General features: G+C 37.4%; 1 protein-coding gene across 2 annotated transcripts in view; it reads right to left on the reverse strand.

Moving 5' to 3' along the window:
- The window catches only part of TAFA2 (TAFA chemokine like family member 2), a 604,247-nt gene that overhangs the window by 258,654 nt on the left and 333,063 nt on the right, over positions 1-12,530 (reverse strand). The window contains exon 5 of one of the 2 annotated variants that reach the window (XM_089919992.1): positions 3,665-6,361. The gene's annotated coding sequence lies outside the window, so the exon portion shown is untranslated. Of the gene's footprint in view, positions 1-3,664; positions 8,416-12,530 lie in introns of those variants that run through there. The other variant, XM_089919990.1, reaches the window with a different exon arrangement.

The raw sequence follows: 12,530 nt of genomic DNA on the forward strand, positions 1-12,530 counted from the left end.
TGCTGTCCCAATTTTGTCATCCATCACTACCTCTCAACAGTCTTTCAACAATTCTCCTACTTCAAAATAAGCCACAACCCTAGGATCCTGACTATATAATCACCAACCCAGTTTCAAATGCTGGAATTATCCAATGAGGCATACCTCTGGTGACATATTTAAGATCATTTAAAAATCAAAATGAAGTGAGGTTCATGAAGGTTCAGGCATCCAAACTGGAGCCAGGTGGCCATTGTGGATATGGTTTCAGACATGTTTCTGCATCGCTGAGAACTTGAATTTTTTGAACTGTATCAAACTCAAGGATACTATCAGCCATTTTCAAAACAATATTTACTAGCAGCTGCTAGCTGCAACCCTGGAGTTTCAAAGCCCTCCCCACCTCAAATCTTCACAATTATGTAACCTTTTCAAATCCCAACCAATCCTTTCTTAGCAAGCACCGCTTACTTTTTGCCAGCTCCAATCCTAATTCTTGACAAACAATTTACGTAAACTTGCAGCGTTTTTGCCTTTATAAGTTCCCTCCATCTTGCGGTCTAGCAGCACAGGATTCAAGTACTCCTTGAACCTGTGTCTCCTGGGCTACAGCCCTAACAAACCCCAGATAAGTGCTTCCCCCGCCCCCCCAACCAGGTCTCCATTCTTGGAATTCATGGTTAACTCCTCTGCCAAACTAATCACTATTTGCACCTATTACAGAAATTAGTTGGTCTTAACGTTTAAGGCTTCAGTCAGATTTCTGTAAGCTGCAGTATTTACCTCATAAGAAGGAAAAATAAGTTAAATATAGCTTAACTAATACACACTTGAGAAAAAATGCAAAGGATTTTAAGTAATGTAATAACCCGAGAAGGCCAAACCCAGAGTAGCAATTTGACTTCTTCCTGGTGTTACTGCTGGCTATGTGGTGAGGAAAATGGATCGACAAAGAAAAGGTTTCTCATCTCTCCTGCCACATTTTTTCCCGCTTCTTTCTTTGTGCACACATGACTAGTCTCAAGTCTCTGCAAATGCTACCAACTATCTAGGTGATGAGTGACAGGAAGGCAGACAGATGGAGCCATGACAGATACGTGTGCTGCCCATTTTCCACCACAGACTCTCTAAGGCAACATTGCCCAAGCTGTCAATCTATATTTCAGTGCTTTCATTAGATAATCATTTTTCTCTATTAGGTAATAATGAAGAAGACATTCAGTGGGGAAAAAAAAGGGACTATAAAAAATATTAAATACTGGGCTTCCCTGGTGGTGCAGTGGTTGAGAGTCCGCCTGCCGATGCAGGGGACACGGGTTCGTGCCCCAGTCCGGGAAGATCCCACGTGCTGCGTAGCAGCTGGGCCCATGAGCCATGGCCGCTGAGACTGCGCGTCCAGAGCCTGTGCTCCGCAACGGGAGAGGCCACAACAGTGAGAGGCCCGTGTACCGCAAAAAAAAAAAAAAAATATATATATATATATATAAAAAATACTAAAGGTTTATATCATTTTTTTCCACCTTCAGTTTGCTTTGCATGTCCCTTTCTGAAGTTTCATATTTTTATTCCTTGTTCTTTTGGTCACGTTTCTTTTTTTTTTAATTGACTCAAATTAATTTATTCTTCCCTAGATTTCCAGTTGCTAAATCCTTATCTTCCTGGGATCAAACCAAAAACTCCAAGAACTGACAAAGACAAGCCCACTGGAAACAGAAAGGCTTTCAGAAACACAATACTTACACTTTGCTGTTTACAGAATATTTATACATACATATATTTGTCGATTAAAAAAAAAAAGCGCAACCTAAAAGTTGAAAATTATGCTTTATTTGTCAGACTTTCTGAGGATTTCAAGCCCGGGAGGCAGCCTCTCAGAATAGCCCTGAGGGACTTGTCTGAAGAGGTCAGGGAGGAGCCAGGATATACAGGGCTTTTTGCAACAAAGACCAGGTAGTTGGAACATCAAAAGATTACCGTTAATTAAAGAAAAGCAGACATCTCAAGTTAATGAGCTCTCTTAAGTTAATGAGACTTTTCTATGTTTGGAAAGATGGAAGAGTCTGGCTCACTGACATCATTCCTTTGATATATACCTTAGTTATCTAGAGCCTGCATCCTGTTCTTTCCCATCCTCAGTTCCCTCAGGGTTCACTGTTGGGGGTGAGGGGAGGCAGCTGTAGTGGCTTGATGGCTGCAACATCCTTTGTTCACTGATAGGGCAGGCAACGTTTTTTCATTCACATATTCATTTATCTACACCATGATTTTGTAATGGAACAAGACCCTATGGGGCCTTCCTGGGACAGACCCCCTCCCCCATATCCTCTGCTTTAGAAGTACCTAGATAATAGTATCTGATGCACATTTCCTGAGTTGTTTTACAGATGCCAAAATCTCCACCAAATTTAACTACTTAATGACCATGAGCATATAGGCCCCCAGGCCTACTGGAGTGGCAGGACTGACGATGTTAACCCCTGTGACAGGGTCCTGTTACCTCACCAACAACCAACTGGAGAATTGTGTACGAGCTAATCCACATACCCTGAGACTTCCCTCCCTCACCTGGCCTTTAAAAATGCTTTCCTGAAACCCAATGGGGAGTTTGGGCTTTTTGATCATATCTGTGCCAGACTCTTTGTAGAGCACCTTATAATAAATGCTGCACTTTCCTTCACCACAATCAGTAGATTGGCTTTAGTGCTCGTGAGCAAGCAGACCCAAGTTTGGTTCAGTAACAGTTTTCCAATTTGTTAATCTTTAGTATTCTTTTCATTGCCTTACAAACTGTATATCTAAAGCTACAGAGAATTTTTGAGATATATGATAGTTTAAGAGAAATCATTTACATATCCCAGAATCAGGCATACTCCCTAAGTAAGTTTCTATATATATTTGATTATTTATGTAGCCATAAAAAAGCCAAGTGGTTTTGGTTTTGCACCCAAGATGAACTTTTTTAGATCATTTCTCCTCCTTTATATTTTGTGAAAATAGAAAAATATGATCTGTTAAAATAGCCCAGAGAACCAAGACCAATTTTTAAATATGTCATTTTATTCTGACTGGTGCAAGGTTATGTCTTTCACAAGTAATTCTACTTAAGTAAATGTGAATTTTGAGAAAATGTTTAATATGACATGAATCTTCTGGAGTTATTTTACGTATGGATCTATACACAATTTCTGCTTAATTAAGTGATCTTAAATTCTTGTTGGTTGGGTACTTAAATAAATTTAATAAATAGCTTCTGTTTTCATTATTTTACAGTATTCCATGGGAAGGAATGAGATAGGAACAAAAATAAAGAGTAGATAAGGTAGACTATAAACCTCTGTGAGAAGTACAAACAAATTATTTTAGGAGTCCAAATGAAAGATAAAGAACATATCTGATGAAGGAGATAAGAAAGGTATTCACACAGGAGGTGATATTTTAAATGGACCTTGAAAGATAAAAAGAATTATGACAAGTGGAAATAGTATGAGGAAAGTTCTATGCTAAAGACACAGTATAACTAAGGCAAAGAAGAGTTACACGTATTGGAAGAATTGAGCATACTGAAGGGGCTGGGGGGAAGAAGTTTAGCTAGAACACAGAGTACCAGGAGACTAGTATAAGACAAGACAAGTCTAGCTAGATTTGTACTTAATTTAGTAGTGAATAATAAAGCACATACACTTACCCAAAGCAAAACTATAGAGTGCCTCTTCATCCCATCTCCTGTTCATGTTTATCATTTCTCCATGAAGCAATAAGGCTCTTCTGGAGGTTAGAGAAACACTAAATAAAGATTTAGCTACTCCAGTGTCCTGAGAACCCACTGCCCCCACCTGAAAGCACTATGCAAAGGCATTGTATGTTTGCACTTTACAAAAAAAGTCCTGTAACTTTGTATTACCACCAGCCACCTAGTCTGTATTTTTCAGGTGGTTATTTCAGTTGAATTATAGGTCTTTGTAACAAGAAGTTAAATGCAAAAGATGTTAATCCATTGGAAAACAGGTACAAGTTAGCACTGGCTTTCAAGTCAGGAAAATAGTTGAGTAACAGTAACTCAGAAAAGGTGTAATTTCAACGAAGTTACACTGTAGGATAAGAACAAATGAAATGCAGCTATGTTCAGCATTTCCCTGAGACTGATAACTACTGCCAATCACTCACTGAGAAATTCACATTTCTTACAGCTTCCATCATTATTTATTTGCTACATTTCTGTGGGATTTTAGCTTACGCACACACACACACACACACACACGTGTATGATTAATAAGCAGTGACTTCAGCTAGTAAGTTATTTGTTGGTAACACACAGTATATAACAGCTTCATGACTTCTGTAATACTGGGGGAGCCTGCGTCAGTGTCTCCCTCAGCAAAACATGAGGGCATGGTTGGACAAATGTAGTACTGAAAGAGGAGGGAAAGGAGCAGGGCACAACCTTTAAAAGAATGACATAGCCATTGAGGATATGACATAAACCAGTTAGAACCAACTAGGTCCAAGATGGCAGAAGATCTGACTTCCAGTAGACCTTGAGCCTCATTATATGCTAATTGTAATTCACTAGCATATGCTAAATGACACACCCACAAGTGCCATGACAGTTCCAAGGCTGACCATAAGAGGACAAAAAATGGGCTGTGGCCCAAATCCTGGAAATCCCTGCCCCTTCCCTGACATAATTAGAATACTCATCCCACTTATTAGCCTATGAAATCACCCAGCCCATAAAAACTAACCACCCCATATTACGGGTCAGCTCTCACTTTCCCAGACAACCCCACACCCTAGAGCCATTCTAGCCTTTTGAGACAGACTGCATTCTGTCTATGGAATGTGCATCTCTCTAAATAGACCACTTCTTACCGATCATTTTGTCTCTCATTGGATTCTTTCTGCAATGAGACATAAAGAGCTTGAGCTTCATTAAGTCCTGAGCGAAGGCGTGTGATTTCAATTAAAAGACAATGGGCTCAAGTCCCAGTCTGAGTTGTGTGGTTTCAATACCACAGAAAGTCATATGTCACAGAGACACAGGGAAGACAAAGTGTGACAAAATCAGTCACAGAAATAGGTATTTCACTGATAAGTCACTACATGCGCATTTTTGAAAAGCATATTAACAAAGGTCCTACTTTCTTAGATCTACCATTACCTGAACTTACTTAGAAATAAAGGTTTAGAAATTAGTTTAACAAAGACGCTGAAGTTAAAGTATGAATTTAAAGCAACTGCAGACCTACTGATGGGAACTAATAAGTGTTTTTGAAAAGTCCACCCAAGATTCTAGAGAGAACATTTATTTTACTTTTTTTTTTTTGGTGAGGTAGAAAGGGAGAGTGGAATACCACTTAGGTAGCATTTGGAGTTTGTAATACGTAAATCTAAATTCAAGTTAATTGCTTAGAAAACAAGAGGCATCTCATTTATAGTATAGGTTAGACCACGGTCAATCAATATTTTTCCTATGTGTATCCTACTTTAACCCTATAAATTTTTTTTTTTCTTTTTCCTTTTTGGGTCCTGATGAAAGGACAGGGAGAGGATAGGCTGGGATGCCCAGAGGATCAAAAACAACTCAGAAAACCACTTAATCAGGTGGAAGCATCGCAGCTGTGATCAATCTTCCCAAAGGAAGCCCAATCTCACAGGATCTTGGAAAATTACAGGGGCCCAGCAGGGGAGTCATCAGAGAGAAACACCTGGGTGTGTGGGTGGGGCCAGAGGCCCCTCTTCACAGAATCATCTGGAAAGCGTCTGGCTCATACCACCTTTCATGCACACACCAATCCTTCTCCATGCGCCCCCTTCAACACTCCTCACCCCCACATCAAAGTCAGTGCGGAGGGGCCTCGCCCCAGAGGACAGGCCAGGTGCGTGAAAGCGCTGTGATCTGAAGGCTTAGCTGGAGAAGAAGTGCCCAAGGCCAGAACTGGGGGTGAACTGCGCATGCGTAGGCTGAAAACCTACAGCCTTCCAGGAGCCAGAAGAGCCCCAGAGTAGCCACAAGGGCTTCTGGCCCAGAACCCTGGGGCCCCAAAGCTACGTCTGCCAAGCTCCAAGGCCACAGCAGCCTGAATGCACCATTCCATTGCACATCCTCATGGCCAGCTGTTCCTCCCAGCATCTGTGAGGTGTCTAAACCAAGGAGACCATGGCTGCCTGTTCCTCCAGCCTTACCCCTGAAGAGCAGCCTCGGGGCATTAGTCTCTCCTTCTGACTCAGCTCATCTATTAGCATGTGTTCCCCTTTGGTGGGGGAACTCTATACACAAAATACCTTCGGTAATACTGCTTGGAGATACATACCTTTGGTAATACTGCTTGGAGAAATACCTTTGGTATTACTGCTTGGAGATATATAGGTGGGGTGCATTGAGCTGAAAAGACAATATGATTTTGATGAGGAAAGTGGACAGAGAAGATAATCAGCATCTTTTCTAAAACTTTGTCCAAATGGTGCTTAATTCTCTTGGGTTAGCTACTTACTACAGTGTTAAATGTAATTTCAATTTGATGCAAAAAGGGAAACGCGTGTACATAAACGATGCTAGGCAACTTTTAGTATTAGAAACTAGGACAAAAAAAAAATCTCTAGCTATTACATTACCACACAGATATTTCCACTTGAATATTTTTTCTGTAGCAAGCCCTATTTCAGGGTTCGTTGACCTACATGAAATCATTAAACCACAGAAAACATTTATTAACTTGAAGTCTTCATTTATTTTATAGCGCTAAGAAGCTCACAAGTACCAGGGTAATGTAACCTTCCCTGAATACACACACATCATCATCCCAGTAAAAGTTATATTGAGGGTCTCGATGTAGTAGACTACAGTACCTGGAAATAATATTGGTTTTACTAAAAATAGTGTCTTAAATTCCACATATTATTAGAGTAATAAAATATCTGAAAAAAAAATCTGGATTATGACGTTACTAGCTGATATTTATTGCTTAATTTGGAGAAAGTATTAACATAGATTGGTTGTGCACACATGTTAACTACATTATTTAGACAAAAAAACAAAGTACAATATTACCCTATATTTACCTTCATACAACAGATGTTTCTAGAAAGATTAAATTTAATCAAAATGTGTATCAAATTAGCTTTAATATATAGTGAAGAGGAGGGTTGAGTTTTTCTGGAAGGGACTACAAAATTGGAAATCCATTGATTTCACAAACTGCTTAATTTACAACGTTGCATGGTTCTCACACTGGACATTGGAGTAGTAGATATGGTGACTGAACCATGAATCAAGCAAGCACATATGGTGATTTTATTTATATCAGTTTTCCTGGTGCCAGGAAGCCCTCACAGTGTCCCAAATTTAATGATATAATTTTAGTGATTTTAAAATTTAAATAGCTCAATAATATATACAAATATTTTAATTTAGTCTCAATCACAATTTCTCTGTTAAGTTGAGAACATGAGATTTAGTGGCAGACATTAACTCATGAATAACAGTGATCAGAAAGCTAGGTTCTAGTAGCCTACTAATTTATGAAAGGTAGCTAGTTAGATTTTTTTTTAATTGTTTTTGTCCTGTATTTGCTAAAGATTTTCAGGAACCCCTGTCAGGATCAAAGGACTCCATTTTATTGCATTCTGTCTCAGTATATTCTTTTATAAAGTAAATAATTCTTTAGCAATGTACCCCTTTATTGGATTTATACATGCTCATTTTCAACAACTAATATGTCTTCAATAGACACAAATACGTGTCTTTTGTAGGTGGATTAAAGATTTCACTGACAAAGTAAAATTAAACAATTCTTTCACAATAATGTTTCCTGCCTTCCTCCATCTTCTTGAATTCCAAAAAGGGGAAGGAAAACACACAGTAATATTGGTTTGCTGACTCTTTGCCTTGAAATGCCAATTTTTTTAGAATTTAAGAGGGATAAAATGACTACATTTTCAGTATACATAATGATACCTGAAAATGTAGTTGGGTTTTTTTTTTAAGAATCTGAAGTTTTGTTTTCACGGAAAACCAGATGGTGTGTTTTTGGTTTGGGGGTGGTAGTGGAATTTTGTTTTGTCTGTTGTTGTTGTTTTTTAAAAACAGGTGTGACATTTTCTCCAGCTACTGTATTAGCATATTTAATTGCTAAGTTCACAGGCAGTCATCTCAATTCTTTTACCAGCAGATGGTGAAAGTGATTTTAAAAGAGGAGTAAGGATTTTTCAAAAAACATTTCAGAACAGTATGAGATCTGCTTTCCTCAATGGGTGTGACAACCTCTGATGAGCACTAATGGAAATCACATAACAGCATCTACAGTGCATTTGCCTTTAATTACTTGACAGTTATCCAGATTCTCTGAAATTACTCGCACATTATCTAACAAAGCATTATGTACTTTCAGTAACTTTCTTCAAATCATTTTATAACCATTAGCTAATTAAACTGCACAATACTCCTGCAAAATATGTAGGTAGAAAGTTTTATAAGCTTTATGTTACTGAATTCCCAGCTGTATCACTGACAGAGATGGAAGTTAAATGTAAGTCCCAAACTCACAAGGATTTACACTTCATGTCACATTTGCTCCTCAAATATAAATGACTAGTGTTTAGAATAAGACATTTGGTATCGCAGGCACTGTTAGTTGCTTTTCCATATCCATTCTTCTCTTCTTAGCTAACAGAATCCTTCTTCTGTTCAGAGTGGCCATTGTTAAAGAAAAAATTATTCTGACATTTGTTCAAATAATAAGGAAGAGGTTATCCAAGACAATAGTAATAGAGATATTGCAATAGGGGACAGAGATCGGACTCAATTCCAAATACAGCAAAGACAGCTGGGGATTTATAGGCAAAGAACAGCGTTGAGGGGGCCAGTGGATAAAAAATTATAGAGAGGAAACATCAAAGATAAGAGGATTCTTGCTAAACTAACCTAATAGGATTCTGGCTAAAGACAAGTCAAGGATTTGTACATCAAAGATGGGAGATGAGGAATGTGATCAAATATCAAGGGTGGGGGAATTCTCACTAAAATGACTTAACAGGATTTATTGCTAACACTGGACTGGGCAGGCCGAAAACAGGATGGGGGCCAAAGTCGATGACTAGTCAAGAAGAGGGCTCAGAGGAGCCTAACTAAAGTTTGGTCAAAGAGTCTTTGTTACCATGTATTCAGCTAAAAGTTTAAATCTCCCTTGCTGCTGGGTATGACATGTTACAGGGTTGTGAACAACAACATATAAAGGAAAGTCCGCTGGAAAGTTTTGGGACTGTTTTTACTTTTCAAATTTAGGCACTGCCTCCCTCTCCCACTTCTTTCTGAACACAATGAATCCTAATTGTGACCATGGGGATGAAAGCCACATGCTAAAGATGGTGGAACAGAAAGAAAGAGCCCAGGATATTGTTGAAAACATGTAACTCTTGATGCAACTCTGGGCTGCTTCCTCCAGACTTCCTGTTATGTGAGAAATATTAAACCAGTATAGTCAGGTTTTCTGTAATTAACAGTGGAAAGCACCGTGGAGCAACTGAGCCTGTGCACAACTACTGAGCCTGTGCTCTAGAGCCCGTGAGCCACAACTACTGAGCCCACGTGCCACAACTACTGAAGCCCGAGTGCCTAGAACCCGCGCTCAGCAACAAGAGAAGCCACCGCAATGAGAAGCCCACGCACTGCGACGCAGAGTAGCCGCTGCTCGCCTCACCGAGAGAAAACCCGCGCGTAGCAATGAAGCCCCAACGCAGCCAAAAATAAATAAATTAAATAAATAAATGTATTTAAAAAAATAAAGTAGAAAGCAATCTTGGCTGAGACATTTGGCAAACATGATTCCCTTATTATATTAGAGTGTTCCTGGCAAAATTCTAAGTTCAGTTGGAAAGATAAAATTCAGAAGTTAATTCTTGAAAAATTAAATATTAAGAATGAATGAACCATAGACATCTCTTTCTTCAGCATTCATGCAATGCTTGTTTTGAGAATATGTTACCCAGGGGAGAAATCTGGGCTATGGGATATAAAGATTTGTAACCCAGTTTTTAAAAACTTAGCATGAGCTAGTATAATCCCTATGTAACAATGGGATTCCTGGTTAAGTAAAATAGAAAGTAATCAATCATTAAAATAGAAATCACAGCATTCTGAATAGCCACAAAGACACCTTAACTCTGTGGTTCTCTGAAAGAGAATCCCTCCCCCTGGACAGCAGAGCACGTGGCTTCCAGGAGTGCAGAGACCTTCGGCACATCTGGTCTGAGCTACAAACAGCCTCCTCCAATGCCCCAGTGTTCCAAGCAAATATCATTTCCTACATGTGCTATGAGATGAAAAATATGGGAAACCCCTGCTTCAGAATAGTGATTCTTAACTGTGGCTTGAGTTTTGAGATGGATCACAAGTAATTCGTTACAAAAATAAAACATTAAAATTTATAAATGACTTCTTTTGCAAATGTAGGCAAATTCATAATTACCTGTGAGTACCATTTCTCTCACATTTTGATAATTTCTTCTTTAGTTTGCTAACACTTTTAATTATGCATACATACACACATATAAATGCATAAATGTGGCTCACACTTTTGGGAAGGGCAGTCTTCTTTTTATCATTTCCCTTTTTACTCAGCTTCCCACATCCCCTTACCCTTCACCCATCTCCTCCAGCTCCATCTACAACAGCACCCCACCCTTGATCCTCAGCCGACCTAGGTGTGTATTCTTTCTTATTTTCTCATATAATCCTATACAGACTTACATGTGCACACAAATATATGTACAGATACATATATACGATTTGCTTTTCATTGTTTTATCAAAAATGAGCCATATTATTAAACTTCTCTTTTCTTAACGTAATAATATCTCATGGAAATCTCTCCAAGTTATGACACTAATATTTTCTTTTTAATGGCTGCATATTATTCCAAACTATACATACATACACATACATATATACATATATATATATATATACATACATATATATATATGCTACTGATGGGTACTTTATTTTCTGATTTTCAACAGGACAAAATGCTTTAATAAATATTTACTTATTTTTAGGTGCTTTTATTTCTGTGGTATAAATTCCCAACACTACAATTCTAATTTTTTTCAAACGACCTCTGAAGTGGCTATTTCCATCAGCAATATATGAATAGCCGTTTTTCTATATCCCTACCAATAATTTGTATTACTAGTCTCTTTCAAATTTTGCTATTCTAATATTTATGAAGTTATATCTCATTTTTACTTTCATCTCCATTTCTCTACATTTAGATTTGAGCATCCTTTCATGTGTTTGTTGACCATTTGTATTTGCTCTTCTATGAATCATATATTCATAACATTTTCCCATTTTTCTTGGGCTGTTTACCTTCGTCTTGCAAATTTTCTTAACTATATAAATATTAATCACCATGACTACATATATTTTGCAGGTCTGTGTGTTTATCAATTTTTTTTTGTTTTCTATACATAGGTTTTCAATTTCCAAGTGATTAAATAAAGCTTTTCTTTTTTCTTTGTACATAATGAGTAGGTTATTCATCTTGCTTAAGGAGGTTTCCCTAACCCCTATTTTGTTGGAGTCATTTATACATTTAACTTTTTATATTTTAATCTGTGTGAAATTTATTTTTGTATATGGCATAAGAAGGGGATCCATTTTTATTCTCTTGCAGAAGAAACTGAAGCCACCATGTTTGTGAATATTAATTCTTTATATTTACCATTTTCACTATTCTCTTCTTTTTTACTAATCCATTCATCTATTCTTATAATGATTTGACTACAGAGGGCTTATAGCGAGCTCTTTTATCTGATATGAAAAATGTCTCCATAGTCTTCTTTTTCACATTTTTATGGACTGTTCTCAACCATTTATTCTTCCATATGAACTATAAAATCATTTTATCCAGTTAAAAAAATCTGCTGGGATTCCCAATGAAATTGTATTAAATATATATGTTAATTTGGGGAAGGTTGACATTTTCATTATATGCCTCCCCCATCTAAGAATATGATATGTCTATTCCTTTATTCAAAGTTTGCTTTATGGTTTTAATTATATGTCATTATTTTTTTTGCATAGGTCTGCTACTCCTCTGGATAAATTTACTTCTAAGTATTTTACAATTTTGTCACTATTATAAAAGTTGTGTTTCTAGGTATCTCTTATTAGAATGAAGAAAATAAATTGATTACTTTTGTTTATGTGAAGTATATTTGGCTAACTTACCAAATTCTATTATTAATTCTATGAGTTGCTTTTATTCAATATAAATATACATCTCATATATATGCTTTATTAGTAGGAATAAAGTAGAACAACAATATGGGCCCTGAAATTGACCCTAGGATTATGTCCATCATATCATCATCAACCATTATGCCTTTGTGTAGAGGTGGAAGAACAGAATGTCTATCCTGAGATATCTAATAAATATATGGACTGAGTAAACAAATTTCATGTATTATTACTTGGTATCCACATATTTCTTCTTCAGTCAGAAGTAGGCGTTTCTGCTTTTTCTTTAAAGCCTTGAATTATCTCATAAATT

This window comes from Delphinapterus leucas, chromosome 11, assembly GCF_059928025.1.
Source record: "Delphinapterus leucas isolate spDelLeu-1000000601 "Yukka" chromosome 11, BTC_Dleu_Yukka2, whole genome shotgun sequence".
Classification (NCBI taxonomy): Eukaryota; Metazoa; Chordata; class Mammalia; order Artiodactyla; family Monodontidae; genus Delphinapterus; species Delphinapterus leucas.